Raw genomic sequence first — 16,236 nt, forward strand, 5'->3', positions numbered from 1 at the left:
CATGAACATGTTTATAGAAAATCGAGTTAGTACTATACTGTTGATTTTTTTAATATTTTAGTTTTATTTTTTTCAGCTTTGTTGAGCTTTATTTATTTATAGTTGACAGAATTCTAAGACATTTAAAATGTACATCATGGGGGTGCTTGAGTAGCTCAGTTGGTTAAGCCTCCGACTCTTGATTTTGGCTCAGGTCATGATAACACGTGTTCGTGAGATCAAGCCCCTTGTCAGGCTCAATGCTGATAGCACGAGCCTCCTTAGGATTCTCTTTCCCTCTCTCTCTGCCCCTCCCCTACTTGTGTGCACACACATGTGCTCTCTCTCTCTCTCAAAATAAATGAATAAACTTTTTAAAAAGTAATAAATTGTACATCATGACGATTTGATACACATAGTAAAAAGGATTCCTTTCATCCAGTTAATTAACATATCCATCACCTTGAATATTTATCTTTTTCTGGTAAAAGTATTTAAGTTCTACTGTCAGCAAATTTCATTTACATAATCCATTCTTACCAACTATACTCACCATGTTATACATTAGATCCTCAGACCTTATTCATCCAATTGTTTTTTGAAAGTTTGTATCCTTGGGGCGCCTGGGTGGCGCAGTTGGTTAAGAGTCCGACTTCTGCCAGGTCACGATCTCGCGGTCCGTGAGTTCGAGCCCCGCGTCGGGCTCTGGGCTGATGGCTCAGAGCCTGGAGCCTGTTTCCGATTCTGTGTCTCCCTCTCTCTCTGCCCCTCCCCCGTTCATGCTCTGTCTCTCTCTGTCCCAAAAATAAATAAACGTTGAAAAAAAAAATTTAAAAAAAAAAAGAAAGTTTGTATCCTTTTACCAACCTCTCCCTATTTCCCCCAACCCTAGTCCCTGGCAACCACTTTTCTTCTCTGTGTTTCTATGAGCTTGACTTTTTATAGATTTCACTTACAAGTGATACCAGTATTTGTCTTTCTCTGCCTGGCTTGTTTCACTTAGCATAATGCCCTCAAAGTCCACTCATGTTGTTGCTAATGGCTAGATTTCCTTCTTTCTCATGGCTGAATGAATGATGGTCCCCTGTACATATATATATCTTTATCCATTAATCTATAGATGGACACCTAGGTTATTTTCATATTTTGGCTATTGTGAACAATGTTTCAGTGATCATGGGAGTCCAGATATCTCTTCAATATCCTGTTCTCATTTTCCTTGGATGTATACCCAGAATTGGGATTACTGGATTATGTGGTAGTTCTACTTTTAATTTGTTGGGGACCTTCCATACTGTATTCCATAGTTTATATTTATATTCCTCCCAATAGTACACAAGCGTTCCCTTTTCTCTACATCCTGGCCGACACTTTTATCTCTTGTCTTTTTGATGATAGTCATTCTAACAGGTGTGACCTATTGCCTCATTGTGGTTTTGATTTGCATTTCCCTGTTGATTAGTGTATTCAGACCTTTTCATAACCCCTAATTATCACATATGTAATTTGCAAATATTTTCTCCCATTTTGTAGGTTGCCTTTTCATTTTGCTAATGGTTTATTTGTTTGGCCTTTGTTTTTTGGGTGGTTGTTGTTGTGCACATGCTTTTCAGTTTGATATAGTTGCACTTGTTTATTTTTGTTTTTGATACCTTTGCTTTGGTAAAGTAAAAAATCATTGCCAAGACCAATGTCAAAGAGCTCACCCCCTATGTTTTCTTCCAGAAGGTTTACTGTTTCGGGTCTTATGTTCAGGTTTTTAATCCATTTTGTGTACGGCATAAGATAGGGATCCAGTTTCATTATTTTGTTTGTGGCTGTCCATTTTTCCCAACACCATTTATTGAAGAGACTGTCTTTTCCCCATTGTATATTCTTAACCCCTTGGTCAAAAAGTTTTGACCATATATGCATGGATTTATTTCTGAGTTCTCTGTTCTGTTCTAATGATCTATATATCTGTCATTATGCCAATACCATAATGACTTTTGACTACTACAAATTTGTAATATAGTTTGAAATCAGGAAGTATGTTGCCCCCTGCTTTGTTTATCTTTCTCAAGATTGCTTTGGCTTTTTGGAATCTTTTATGGTTCCATACAAATTTTAGGACTGTTTGTTCTAGTTCTGTGAAAAATTCTGTGGAATTTTGATAGGGATTGCATTGAATATGTAGATTGTTTTCAAAATTATGGACATTTTAACAATGTCAATGCTTTGAATTTATGATCATGAAATACCTTTCCATTTACTTATGTCTTCAATTTCTTTCATCAATGTTTTATTATCAGTGTATAGTTCTTTAACCTCCTTGGTTACATTTATTATTAAGTATTTTATTCTTTTTGATGGGATTGAAAATAGGATTGTTTCCTTAATTTGTCTTCCTGATATTGTTAACTTTTTTACTGATGACCAGTAAAAGCCTGTGAGGAGAGAATGGAAAAAAAAAATAGAATAAAATTAATGCCTGTAATATAACATTAAATCATGACTCAGTGATGAGGTTCCTACAGGAGACTGCATTAATTTTTACCACAACTTAATATGACTTTACTGTAACCAAAGATGGCCATTCAGTCTTTACAGAGAAAAAGTTATACAGATCCTCATACTTATCTAATGTAGATAATAGCCATTTATTTAGTAAAAATCTGTTAAGAAATAAGCATTGTTTTTAAAGAAAACAGTATACATTGTATAGCAAATGTAGTTACTATTGTTTTTAGCAGAGGGTCTCTCTATATTATTTTACTTTGCTGAAGTTACAGTATGGTAGAAATAGTCTCTCAATCTAATTAGAAAGTTTGTAATGTCAGTTTCATTATAGGCAGAATTTATGCATCCAAATACAACTTTTCACATAACATTCGGAGTTCATTTTAATGAAATTTACCATAAATTACGGTTTGGAATAACGCAGGTATATCTTGGATACCTCCAAAGGGGTATTAGTACTGTAATCTCAAGGTTGAGCCCTGTGTCTTGTTTTTCTTTATATGCTACTATCCATCAATGTCTGGCATATAGGCACTTAGAAAATTTTTGGACTAAATGATGGTATAAATTTTTGTTTGTTTTGTTTTTGTTGTGCCATGTAAGTTATTATTCAAGGGCTTAAAGCTGCCATATAGTGCCATATAGTGTTCAAATTTCAAAAAAATCTGCCTTATAGTGTTATAGATAGTGTTGGTTTTTCTTTTTTGGGGGGAAACAAAAGAAAAATGTGTAGGCTGTTGCATTTGTGTTTTTCTTCAAAATCTATTTAAATGTAAAAATATGTTAAAGATTAAAATGATGAACAGTGTCATCTGTTTTCTTCTTACCATACTTTTCCAAGATAAATGTGAATAGTACATGACTCCTTAAAATTATTTCTATGGCATAGAAATAGTTCCTTTAGTGAGAGTCCTATTAATACAAAAGCCATGAAGCAGCAGAAAATTCAGCTTTTAACCAAATACACAGTTAAAGTTATGTTTCTTATATTTCAAGAAGCTTTTAGCAATCATTTTTTATGATCATTTTACTCAAAGGATTGAGTTACTGAGAATAGTAGGCCTATCAGCAGATTAGAAGAAAAACCTGCATTATCTTATCATTTTTAGTATTTGGACCCTAGAACCTATATTTTTTCGAAAAACACTTAAATAATTTTTTTGAATGTTTTCATCATAGTATATTCTTTGAGTGTAAGAAAATGTCCTTATTTCATTTTTAATTCAATTCAGCATTTACTGAGTTCCTAATTATTTCAAAAGACTTTACCAGTCAGTCCGTCAGTCAACACGTGTTTATTGCACACTGGATATGTGCCAGGCACTGTTCTAGTCACTGTGGTGTTACACAGCAGCAGATATAGCAGAGTTCCTGACCTGAGAGAGCTTTCATTTTGGTCAGAACGTACAATTAACAAGCAAGCCAAAAAAAAAAGCTAGTAAATAAAAAAAAAAAAAAAACGCATGATTTCAGTTGCTAAGTGTTGTGTTGGGTTATGACAAACATTTAAGAAGATAATGGGTTGAAGAGTGGCTGGGCAGAAAGTGAGGGGGCCCTGTGACTCTCCTTTAGCTGATTGCTTTCTACTTTTGAGGCTGCTTGGTCCTACTGCTCCTGCCTACCATTGAACTGTTTGAAAACAGCTTGCCTTTCTTTGTACCACAGAGCAATGTGACATCCCCACAGAGTCATTTTCTCTAGGAGAAGTGATGGAAATAGGCTAGTCCAACCACATTTGCTGCCCCTTCCCTTGTGCATTGGTCACTAAATGTAAAAGGTGAAACTTCCCACCTGTTCATCACCGCCACTTACATACTGTGGTATTCCCTGAGGTATGTAAGGAGAATCAAGTGCTGGTCAGAAAGAAAACAAAAATCACATGTCGACTCTAGGCTTAAATAGAGATATTTGAAGTGACACCATGTTTAAATGGGTAAGAGAGAAAGCATTAAGTTTTCTATTACTGGTAGATCATAACTATAAAACTGTCCTATAAATTGGTTCAAGTCACTTTCCACTTTATATATTTTATATATCTATCTATATATATATATATATAAATGTATATTATATATAATCATTTACAATATATGCACATGATAATATTAAAAAAAACAAGCTCTTGGAATGTATCTGGAGAGTAAAGAACATAAAAATCTCATACATCTGGTGTGGAGGTTCCTCAAAAAGTTAAAAATAGGGGCACATGGTTGGCTGAGTCATGAAGCCACCAACTCTTGACTTCATCTCAGGTCATGGCCTCACGGTCCATAAGATCGAGCCCCGTGTCGGTGCCCTGCACTGACAGTGTGGAGCCTGCTTGGGATTCTCTCTCTCACTTTCTCTTTCTGCCCCTTCCATGCTCATGCACATGCTCGCTCTCTCTCAAAATAAATAAAGTATTTTTTTAATTAAAAATAGAACTACCTCATGATCCAGCAATTGTGCTACTAGGTATTTACCCAAAGAGTACAAGAACACTAATTCAAAGGGATGCATAAACCCCTATGTTTATAGCAACAGTATCTACAGTAGCCAAGATATGGAAACAACCCATGTGTCCATCAGTTGATGAATGCATAAAGAAGATGTGATATACAAACATGTATGTATAAGTGTATATATATGTATACGTATGTATGTGTATCAATGTATGTTTATATATGTATAATGGAAAATTAATCAGCCATAAAAAAGAATGAAATCTTGCCTTTTGCAACAGTATGGATGGAGCTAGAAAGTATAATACTAAGTGAAATAAGTCAGAGAAAGACAAATACTATATGATTTCATTCATATGTGGAATTTAAGAAACAAAACAAATAAGCAAAGGAAAAAAATAAGAGAGAGATAAAGCAAGAAACAGACTCTTAATTAGAGAGAATAAACTGATGGTTACCAGAGGGGAGGTGGATGGGGGGATGGGTTAAATAAGTGATGCACTTGTTGTGATGAGCACAGGGTGATATATGGAAGTGTTGAATTACTATATTGTACACCTGAAACTAATATAACACTGTATGTTAACTAACTGGAATTAAAATTAAAACGTTTTTAAAATCCTCATATATCTGACTGTTAATTATTCAGGTTAATATTTCCATTTAATATTAATGGCAATTATTATTTCCATTTGGATGACTCTTGAGAATGAATAAAATACTTTCACATATATCATCTCCTGGAGTTCTCAAGAACAATGATGTGAAATAGGTACTATTATTAACTTCATTTTGTATGTGAAGAAACTGAGGCTCAGCCCGGTGATTTGCACAGAATTGTAAAGTTCGGGAGTAATCCATCCAGGTGCCCAGGGGTTATGTTTGCAAGGCCGATGTACTTTCTACTATACTGATAGCTACAAATAAATACTTTCAGGAGGAAGTAGTTAAAAAGAAGTAGTCAGAAAGTTGATAGGGTTATAAATCTGATGCTGTGACTAACACATCAGTGAGAAAGTAACCAACAGTGTCTTTTAGCAACAGAGGGCTGCAGGAGTAAGAACAGAAAAATGGATCTCAAATTCAGTCAGAAAACTAATCAATGATTTTTAAAAGGAAAGTTTCTAAACAGCAAAGTGGTGATGATAAAAGTTTTGCAGTTATCAAGGTGGGACTGATTTTTTTTTTTTTTTTAATTGAGGGTTCTCATGCCAAGAGCATGTTCAAGTAATTCTGTGGACAAACAGGCATTAACCATTGAACAGGTTGTCAAGATAAGTAATAAATTTGGGAAAACATGAGGGTGCTAAAAGGAATAAAGACAATACCATAGAAATATAATGATACCAAATAAAGGAAAGATATATTTTTCAGGTGATGTTCCAACAGCTAAGCATTCTAAAGTAGAAAGTACGTTTCTGTGATCTGTTGAGGTAGGAAATACAGACACAAAGAAGGGAAGGTATTTCAAACTAAGTGTTACAGAAACCATAGCAAATCCTTCCACAGTCCTTGCCATTACTGGATGGCACACTATTGGTGACTGAATGAACACCAAAAGGACTCCCTTCACCACAGGAGGATTTCTTCAGATTTTCACTCTTAACACAAAGTCCTTGCCATGGTCACCATCAACTCTCCTCTGGTGAACTTCTGGGAAACTAAATACCAAAAAGCATATCAAGGAGGTCACAACCCTAGAAAACTATTTCGAATCACTAGTTTTCTTTTTTTTCTTTTCTGTTTTCTGATTTTCTGAATACCACTAGTTATTCAAGAACAAAAATAGAAATGTCTCATTCACACCTAGCACGCTGCCTAGCATATAGGAGCAACTCAATAAATGTTTATTAAACTGAACTAAATTATCCTAAAATGCAAAATCAGAGGCCCCTGAGTTATTCATTCATATCCTCAACATACTGACATGAAAGCCAAAAACATGAGTTTGAGTCTAACCACTGCCACTTGCCAATCCTGTGACTTTAGGCAGTTCACAATTTAACTCCTCTAGGCCTCAGTTTCCATGTCCATAATTTAGAGATAACAGCTTCTGCCCTGCTAACCTCACTGGTTTATTATAAGGATAGAATCTGATAGTATATGTGAAGACAAACCAGAAGTTACCAAGTGCTATACAAAAAAAAACTGGATTTTTCTGTGGAAACTGTAGTGCCAAAATGCTCCAGTGGTCAGCAGGTTCCTTCGGTCAAACCTAAATGCTGGGCTCAGTAAAGATAATAAGCAGGCTTCTTATGAGCAGGTCTTCTCAGAACCTTTCACTTGGTAATTAGTATTGTGAAAGTAGGAGAATGGGCTAAAATGGGAATGAATGTCTTTTTTTTTTTCCTATGTAATCAAAAGAAAGCTTCTAGTTCATGTAGGTTGTACCAAAATACTCAAATAATACTAGTTGCTGTCATTTTTCAAGCCGGATTATGTGGCAGGCACTGTACTTGTACTTGGCATACATCATACTCAGTTCTCATCACAAATTGCAAAGTAGGTATTCTTGCTATTAGTCCCATTCTTACAGATGAGAGAGAGAGAGAGAGAGAGAGAGAGATTAAAGAACTTGCCCAAGGTTACAGCTAGTAAATAGCATTTTACATTTAAGAAAATGAGTACTTAGAAATATGTCGCTTAAACCAGTATTTGCTCTCTCACTTTTCTCTCCTGTTTTTTCAACCTGCTATACAACTCTACTTCATACCTATATTGCCTCTAGACCTAAATTTTCCAAAGTGTGTTTTTTGAAGTAAAAGTCCACAAAACTGTCCCAAGAAAACTCATTGTTCACACATGTTTGGAAGATAGTTCACACTGAAATCCTCCCTTCTGGGGCATCTGGCTGGCTCATTTGGTGGAGCATACAACTCTTAATCTTGGGGTTGTGAGTTCGAGCCCCGCGTTGAGTGTAGAGATTACTTAAAATCTTTAAAAAAAAAATGAAAAAGAAAAGGAAATCCTCCCTTCTGTCTGTCACAGTGCACATTAGCACACTGATGCCTTTGAGAAAGACTGCAGTAAGGAGCTTCCCTAAACTTTGAACAGAACCTTGAATCAACAGCTGTTGGCATCCCACAAAACCAGAGGTCCAGAGAAAAAACTTAAGAAAAGTTAAATGTTTAATAAATGCAGCAATCATTATGCCAGTCATTATGCCATTATACCAACAGATATAGAGCACAGTCCTCTCCATAAAATATATACGAAACTATTTGAAATTATAGTTAATCTGTTATTTTCCTAAATGTGTTCAACAAATTTCCTAAAGATTCTTCAATATAATTTTTTTTCCAACTCTGACAGCAACCAATATTGTACTGAAAGAAGACAGAAACTCGGGTCGTTTTTTCATGTAAGAAATTGTTCTGTAATAAATGGTTGGATTTATTTTATGGTACTGAAAATTATCATCCTGATTATTAAACATTAGTTTAAATCAAGTGATTTTAAACCAATGTAATAAGCATTTCTACTTGGAGGAGAAGCCAATGATAGTCAAAACTACTTCTTCCCATTTCCTCTTCTAAAACCAGGAGAAAAATGAAGAACATTAATTTACTAAGTCCTGTCAGACTAGGATTCTCCAGTTACTTAAGAGTCATTTAAAACATCTCTTGAGTGAGGCCACTTGGTAGCAGACTATATTTGAACTTCAAATACTTTTTGAATCAACTCAAAAAACACTACATTTTCTCCTTTTATCCTTGGAAAACATTAGGTCTATTGCCTGTTTTTGTTACTTTATTGTCATATATTTTGTTAAAATGTCAGAGCTTAAATTATTATTATATGCCCATTAGTTCTGCTGCCTTGGGATGTAATGACTCATATTAGTAGTCTATGTAATAAAAAGGGTTGGTGAATTTTTACTGAACTGTCCTTTTGGGACTATAATTTGTAACATTCTCTGGAAGCTTTGCAAATCCTGTAGTGATAAAGTGCTCTTAGAGTACTGTCTTTATCCTTGACAAGTTGTTAAGAACCAGAACTGTCTATTACCTGTAAATGCTGAACATAACACCATGTTGATCTGATAAGTTCTCTACTTGGAGAGTCACCAAGAATACATAATGAGAATGTCACCATCTTGTAAACAGATGAGGTGATTTTGCAATCTTCTTAACCGTAATTTTAGACTTTTCTTCAATTTAGTAGATGAGTTCATCTTTTTGAGATAGAGTTACCAAACACCATCTAATTAACATAGACATATTCTTTTGCTAAATTTTAAATCATTAAGGACTATAGAAGAAGACAAAGGACTGGTATAGACCAATGAGCCACTATTTTCAGAAGGGTTTAATCCCTAGGTACGCCATTGATTTTGCCCATAGATGGAAAATATGTCCTAAGCAAAAAGTTATATTCAATGATATAAATTAAATATTTGTATATGAAGTGTGGTGCCTTTATTTTTACATTTATATGTGAACTATATTTTGAAGTATATTAAATTTTATTTTTATTTCTTTTTTAATTATAAATGTTGCATATAGTAAAATGATCAGATCTTCATTATACAAACTGTTGGGTTTTGAAAGATGTGTATACCAATTGTAACCACTACCCTGATAAAGATATAGAACATTTCCATCACCTCCATTTTTTTTTTCTTCTTTCCAGCCTGTTCTCCTTTCCCTCCCCACCTTACCACTGAAACCTGTTATAATCTATCTCCATAGATTGTTTTGCCTATTCTTAAACTTCACATGAAGGCCATTTAGAGCATATACTTTTTCGTGTTTGGCTTCTTTCACCGAACAGAATGTTATCAAGATTCATCCAAGTTGTTATATGTATCAGTAGTTCATTCTTTTTAAATTACTAAGTAGTATCTATTTTATGAATATATCACAATTTGCATATCCATTCTCCTATTGATGAACATCTGGGCTGTGTCTAATTTTTGGCTATTGTGAATAAAGCTTCCATGAACATTTTCTTACATGCCTTTTTGTAGACATTTGTTGTCGATTGGATCAATAGCTAATTGTAGGAGTGCTAATGCTAATAATTAAAATCTGCCAAATATTTTTACCAAAGTGATTATACCATTTTACATTCCTACGAATAATATATGAAAGTTCTAGTTGAGTTCCTGCACATCCTCACCAACATTTGTGTTGTAGTCTTTTTAATTTTAGTTTCAGTTGGAATAACTAGCCCATTTAAATTTTATATAATTATTAATATCATTGTTTGTGTCTCCCTTTGTGCTATTTGCTTTCTGTTTGTCCAGTTTTTTTGTTCTTTTTTTGCATTTTAATTGCTCTGGAGGTCATTTTAATATGCCTTTTTATATTATTTTTTAATGGTTGCTCTAGGGGTTAAGGGTTGATCTATACATCTTTATCATAAGACTATGAAGTGATATTGTACAATTTCATATAAAATGTAAGGGCCTTACAGCATTGTAATTCCATTTATTCTCCTGTCCTTTATATTATAGTTGTAATATGTTTTAAATCCATGCACACTAAAACCGCATAATACAGCGTTATAATTTTTGCATTAAAGATTCAGTACTATTTTTTTAATTAATAGAAGAAGAACTTGTCTTTATTTTTGCCCTTATGCTACCATTTCCAGTGCTGGACATATCTTATAAATTGAAGTTTTATCTGATGTTATTTCCCTCCAGCCTAAAGAACTTACTCTGGCATGTCTTCTAGTGCAAGTCTGCTGACAGCAAATTCTTCCTTTTATTGTTTACCTGAAACTGTCTTTAATTCACCTTTTTTTTCCTTTTTATATCAATTCCAGTATAGTTAACATTATTTCACCTTAGTTTTTAAAAGGCCTTTTTTTTTTCTTGTTTGGAAATAGAGTTCTAGGTTGATGAGGGTTTTTTTTCCTTTCAGTTTTTTCAAGTTGTTATTTCCTTGTCTTCTGACCTCCATTGTTTCTGGTGAGAAGTCAACAGCCATCTCTATCATTATTTTTCTGCCTGTCCTTTTTACCCCTCCTGCTTTCAAGATTTTTTCTTTTTTTTTTTAATGTTTATTTATTTATGAGAATGAGAAACAGAGTGTGAGCAGGGGAGGGGCAGAGAGGGAGAGGGAGAGGGAGACACAGAATCTGAAGCAGGCTCCAGGCTCTGAGCTGTCAGCACAGAGCCTGACATGGGGGCTTGAATCCACAAACTGTGAGATCATGACGTGAGCCGAAGTCAGCCCCTTAACTGACTGAGCCACCTGGGTACCCCAAGATTTTTTTCTTTATCTTTGGGTTATAGTACTCCTACTATGATGTGTCTGTGTGCTTTTCTTTGTATCTGTCCTGTTCAACATTTGCCGGACTTCTTAGATTCTTAAATTAATGTTTTTCACCTAATGTAGGATTCATGGATTTTTTTTTTTGATTCATGCATATTATTAATTGAAATGTTTTTGCTTCCTTATTCATTTTTTCTTCTTCTCTGGGACTCCACTTATACCATAATTAAGTGGTTTTATGTTGTCTCACAGGTCACTCAGGCTTTGTTTCCTTTTTGTTACCAATCTTTTTTCCTCTGTTCTTCGGCTTGGATAATTCCTATTGATAGGTTTTCAAGTTCACTGAAACTTTCTTCTGCTTTCTCCAGTTGGGTATTAAGTCCAACCAGTAGGGGGGCCGGCAGAGGGGTAGGCGCCTGGCTGGCTCAGTTGGTACAGCACGTGACTCTTGACCTCAGGGTCGTGAGTTTAAAATCCATGTTCACTGTGGAGCCTACTTAAAAAAAAAAAAAAAAGTCCATCCAGCCAATTTTCCTTTCAGATATTGTACTTTACAGTTCTAGTATTTTTTTTAAGTTTATTTATTTTATTTTGAGAGAGAGAGAGAGAGAACACATGCACGCGAGCAAGTGTGCAAGTGGGGGAGGGACAGAGAGAGAGAGAGAGAAAATCCCACGCAGGCTCTGCACTATCAGCATGGAGCCCAGAACCCAACTTGGGGCTCAAACTCACAAATCTCGAGACCTGAGTGGAAATCAAGAGTTGTACGCCTAACTGACTGAGCCACCAAGACACCCCTTGGCTTTTTTTAAGGTTTTGATTTGTCTGTTAAAATATCTTTCACTCATTTTAGCCATTTCTTTTAAGTTCTTGAACATATTTATAATAGTTGTTTTAAAGTTTTGGCTTGCTAATTCCAGTATTCCAATATCTGGGTCATCTTTGAGTCTCTTTCTTCTTTTGTTCACCCCTTCACTCTGGATTACATTTTTCTCCATTTTTTGTTTGTTTTTTGTTTTTGTTTTTTGCATATCTGGTAAGTTTTTATCATGTGTGCACATTGTGATGATGAGTCGTTGAGTTTGGGATTCTGTCATATTCTTCTGAGAATCTCAGTGTTTGTGTTTCTTTTAGTGGGCATTTAAATTATTGGCAGATAACCTTGAATTTGTTCAGATGGGATTTTAAACTTTGTTATGGTGAGTTTTCCCTTAGTTTTAGGGTAAACTCTTAGACCTGGCACATTATCTTTACTTTTCCTGGGTTTCATTGGAAAGACCAAGGTGTTTATCCAGCCTCTCTAATTTGACAGGACTCAGATTCTAAACTTTGTCTCTTTCTTGGTGTGCAGCAACTTAAATCTCTGCTCATCGTCTTCAGCTTTCCAGTTGTAGCCTTCTACCAGCTCCTTGGAATCTTTTCTCTGCAAAGATAGTTCAGAATTCAACTAAAAACTGAACGCAATTTGCATACAGATTTGGAACATCCCCCTCTGTGGTTGGCTCCTGTTTGTTTTTGTTTGTTTTCAGGAATTTCTTTTCCTAGTTTCCATCTGCTTTAGCCTCCCCCAACCCCATCTCTGGACACTTCAAGCCAATAAGTGCAGCCTTTTGCTTGGTTTCTAACCACACTGTACCTTGCAGAAAGAGTTCTTTCAGATGAAGAGCTGTCCAGTGCACAACCCTTATTTGAATGTTTTCATCTCCTTCAGTTTCTACTTGGTTTTGGTTGTTCTCCAATGCCATCAAATAACTGTATGTTATATTGTGTCCACAGTTTATCATTGTTACCAGTGGGAGGGTTAACTGATTACTAGAACAAGCACCCCCAGTATATTATGTTTTTAATGTATTTGTATTGAAATATGGTTTTTGTATTATTAAAGTAATGCATTTTGTAAACAAACATATATGTTTATGTGTAGAAAAAGGTCTGAAATAAGATATTCTATGTTGTTATTTCTGATTGGTAGAGTTACTAGTGATTTCCATTTTTTCTTCTTATTTGTGTTTTCTACTTTTTACTACTTTTTCCTACCACAAACATAGGTTACGTAGTAAAATCCTTTCTTTGCTCTTCTAGGCAAATGGTTTACCTATCATTAGTCTTTATAATATTTATCATGACTCTTTGTAATCTTTGATGCATTTCATACTATGATGTCACTAGATTAACTATCTAAAATCCTAGTAGTATATCTGTATGGTAAACAATACTTTTTCTGCTTTTAGGAATAGACAAATTGGGACAAATCAAAGTTAAATGGCTTATCTAGAATTTCATGCATATTGATAGAGTAACCAGAAATAGATCTTAAATTTTAAGTCCCTCAGTTCAGCTGTGTAGACTATTTCTAGGCCATCAGCAACAATATATGCAGTTATTTCTATATTTTCTAATGCACGTGGAGTGAAATTGTCATAGTTGAATATAAGCCTCAAATTTTTGAGAAACTTGACTTAGTCACTAATTTCAGTCTCCTCTCATTCAAATAAATATTTTACTAGAATTTCTATCAAATAGAATACTTGACTTATTTTAAATTTTAATTCAGTAACCTTCCAAGAGCTAACAAGAAAATGCCAGGAAGGCATGCATTGAAATAGTCAGGAATTTTTTTCTTTCTGAATTGCAGGCTTCTTTATCAAATAGAGTCAAATGGATATTTGTTATTCACTGGTAGACATATAACCTTAACCAGGAATATTTTAATCATATTCTTATGTTTTTATGCAGATAATTGACTAAAACTGTCATAGAACTGAGATAGAATTAGTGTTGTCATTCTGAAGTTTCAGATTGAAGCCAAATGAAACTATCTTTTTAAACATCCATAAATATGGATGGAAATAAAAAGTAATAAAAAATAAAAATGGATAAAAATTAAAGGAAATATTTATCGAATCTTCATAGTCTTCACTATGTGATCTGGGACAGGACTCTGTACTTGACAGAAAAAAATGCCTAATGGACACCTGGCAAAATTGGCATCCACATGGCAGAGGAAAAGTATCTGTCAATGTGAAACCTGAATTTGGTAAGTGTGGTTACATAACAGAATTTCATTGTTGGTAGGAAATACATACTAAAGGGCATGATATTTGCAAATAGCTTAAAGTTCAGAAAAAAATAGTATTTGTATACATGCATATATAAGTATGCACACAAAATGAAAGAGTAAATAACAAAACAAATGTGACAAGTAGTTTTAAAAACTGGGAATCTGGGTTAGAGATATATAGGAGTCAGCTGTATTATTTTTGCAACTTTTTGTGAGTTTGAAATTATCTTGAAAATAAAATTTATTTTTAAATTTAATACTTCTGGGTTTATTTTCTTAAGATACATTCGACTGAATGCTTTTCGTTTCTCAATTTGAAACATGAGAATCGCATCACTATACATAATTTATCACTAAATTTTATGATATTTTTCTTTTATGAAAAGAAAATTTGGAACTTGAAATGCTAACCAAAAGAAAATCTTCATGCTTGAATTTACTTGCAAAAATTGTGATGAACTTAAGTAGAAATTATAGAAAAAACACTGAACAGAACGATTTTTATTAAGAATGACATAGTTACAAATGATTTTTATTTCCAAAGTTATTTTAAATGGTAATTGTTCATAAAAATATCCTCTCAAATTGTATATGTTTTCCACCATATGTAAGACTATAATTAAGCATCTGTCAACATTTCTAGCTGTTTTAAATTTGTATAGTCTTGCTCTGGGGCCTAAAACTTCACCATTTAAATGGTTTAACCAGAGACTTCATTAAAAAACAAGACTTTTTCTTTTTTTCTTCTTTTCTTTCTTTTTTTTTGATAGGTTATTGAATAATACAAGAATAACTATGGCTGTGTAGATTAAAAAGTATGAAGATTCTCATTTTTCCTCTTGTGAAGATCTAAAGTAGTTTTAATCCAAAAGTTTTAACTTGCCTTGTAAGATTATTCCAGTCACTTTAGGGGTAATTTTTTAAAGTGAAGAGTTATTAGTACTTCATAGTGGTACATCTTATTTGTCTTATTATAAAATTTGGTAAGTTTTAAGTACATAATACTCATTTTAAATTTGTAATTAGGGACTAACATTAGTGTCCACAAGGCTATCTGAACTATGAGAAAAGAATTTTTTAAGTCCAGAGTTATGAATACCAACATATTTTCATGAAATTTTTTTTTCTAGAACTGCTTTCTTTAATTATAATTTTAATTTGTAAGATAATTCACTTTTTCAAGTAAGTTGATTATTTTCTCTGTGGTCATAAAACTTGAAACTGTTATATATAGGTCCAATGTAAATCTGAAATAAAGCATGAAGTATTGTCAATTATAAAGTAAATATGGTATGTTGACTTACAACTACAAAATACAAGTTTAAAATTAAAGCAAATATCACTCCCAAAATTTCACACACTCTTCGCAGACTCATAAGGTTTTAGCTGGAATTTATAATCGGCAAATGGATGGAACAAATCACTAAAATGTACCAAATTCCTTATTCGTTCTGGACTGCCTAAGATTAGTTAAACTTTTAGCTTTGAATGTATTGCCTTTGCTCTCTGAAAAATACATATATTTTTTGGATATCATAACTGGGTGATAATCCAAAAACTTCACACTTATTTTCTTCATAAAGATAATTTTAAAATAGTTTTAATAGGATATTAAATCTGACATCACTTAGTTTTTGGTTTCTCTTTTTTTTATACAACAGATGTCTTATATATGTGTGTGTATATATATATACACACACATACATACATACACGCATATATATATCATAAAACAAGGTGGTTGGGGCACCTGGGTGGCTCAGTTGGTTAAGAGCTCAGGTCATGATCTCACAGTTCGTAAGTTCGAGCCCATGTCAGGCTCTGTCTCCCTCTCTCTCTGCCCCTCCCTGTTCACACACACTCTCTCCCTCAAAATTAAAGAAATTTTCAAAAAATATTCTCTAGTAATTATTATAGATACTACATTTCAGTGTCTTGCAGATCGTATCATCCCAGATTTTTACATTTTCACTATTTCCCCTTTAAAGATGACAATCAAGATTTTTACAATTCAGCATATTTCACTGAAGCC

The 16,236-nt window shown here is 33.8% G+C and overlaps 1 protein-coding gene and 1 long non-coding RNA gene across 8 annotated transcripts in view; both read left to right on the forward strand.

Annotated features, from left to right (window-relative positions):
- The window catches only part of ARB2A (ARB2 cotranscriptional regulator A), a 433,966-nt gene that overhangs the window by 392,084 nt on the left and 25,646 nt on the right, over positions 1-16,236 (forward strand). The window lies entirely within an intron of this gene.
- LOC147584273 (uncharacterized) lies at positions 829-14,461 on the forward strand. The gene is made up of 2 exons (XR_015255047.1): positions 829-12,873; positions 12,943-14,461. It is a non-coding gene; the product is annotated as an uncharacterized LOC147584273 (long non-coding RNA).

The sequence above is a fragment of the Puma concolor genome, chromosome A1, assembly GCF_028749965.1.
Source record: "Puma concolor isolate L17-30 chromosome A1, mPumCon1.1.hap2, whole genome shotgun sequence".
In the NCBI taxonomy this organism is placed as follows: Eukaryota; Metazoa; Chordata; class Mammalia; order Carnivora; family Felidae; genus Puma; species Puma concolor.